This window comes from Triticum dicoccoides, chromosome 3B (genome assembly GCF_002162155.2).
Source record: "Triticum dicoccoides isolate Atlit2015 ecotype Zavitan chromosome 3B, WEW_v2.0, whole genome shotgun sequence".
NCBI classification, from domain to species: Eukaryota; Viridiplantae; Streptophyta; class Magnoliopsida; order Poales; family Poaceae; genus Triticum; species Triticum dicoccoides.
The window spans coordinates 744,533,725-744,534,771 of NC_041385.1; positions in this window are offsets into that span (position 1 = coordinate 744,533,725).

Consider the following 1,047-nt stretch of genomic DNA (forward strand, 5'->3'; position numbering starts at 1 on the left):
CCCGGTACTCCGGTAAAAGGCCGATTTCACCCGGAACACTTCTGATGTCCAAACATAGGCTTCCAATATATCAATCTTCATGTCTCGACCATTTCGAGACTCCTCGTCATGTTCGTGATCACATCCGGGACTCCGTACAACCTTTGGTACATCAAAACACATAAACTCATAATATAAATGTCATCGTAACGTTAAGCGTGCGGACCCTACGGGTTCGAGAACTATGTAGACATGACCGAGACACGTCTCCGGTCAATAACCAATAGCGAAACCTGGATGCTCATATTGGCTCCCACATATTCTACGAAGATCTTTATCGATCAGACCGCATAACAACATACGTTGTTCCCTTTGTCATCGGTATGTTACTTGCCCGAGATTCGATCGTCGGTATCTCAATACCTAGTTCAATCTCGTTACCGGCAAGTCTCTTTACTCGTTTCGTAATACATCATCCCGCAACTAACTCATTAGTTGCAATGCTTGCAAGGCTTAAGTGATGTGTATTACCGAGAGGGCCCAGAGATACCTCTTCGACAATCATAGTGACAAATCCTAATCTCGAAATACGCCAACCCAACATGTACCTTTGGAGACACCTGTAGAGCACCTTTATAATCACCCAGTTACGTTGTGACGTTTGGTAGCACACAAAGTGTTCCTCCGGTAAACGGAAGTTGCATAATCTCATAGTCATAGGAACACGTATAAGTCATGAAGAAAGCAACAACAACATACTAAACGATCAAGTGCTAAGCTAACGGAATGGGTCAAGTCAATCACATCATTCTCCTAATGATATGATCCCGTTAATCAAATGACAACTCTTTGTCCATGGCTAGGAAACATAATCATCTTTGATTAATGAGCTAGTCAAGTAGAGGCATACTAGTGACACTCTATTTGTCTATGTATTCACACATGTATTATGTTTCCGGTTAATACAATTCTAGCATGAATAATAAACATTTATCATGATATAAGGAAATAAATAATAACTTTATTATTGCCTCTAGGGCATATTTCCTTCAGCAACGTGCTCGCGGT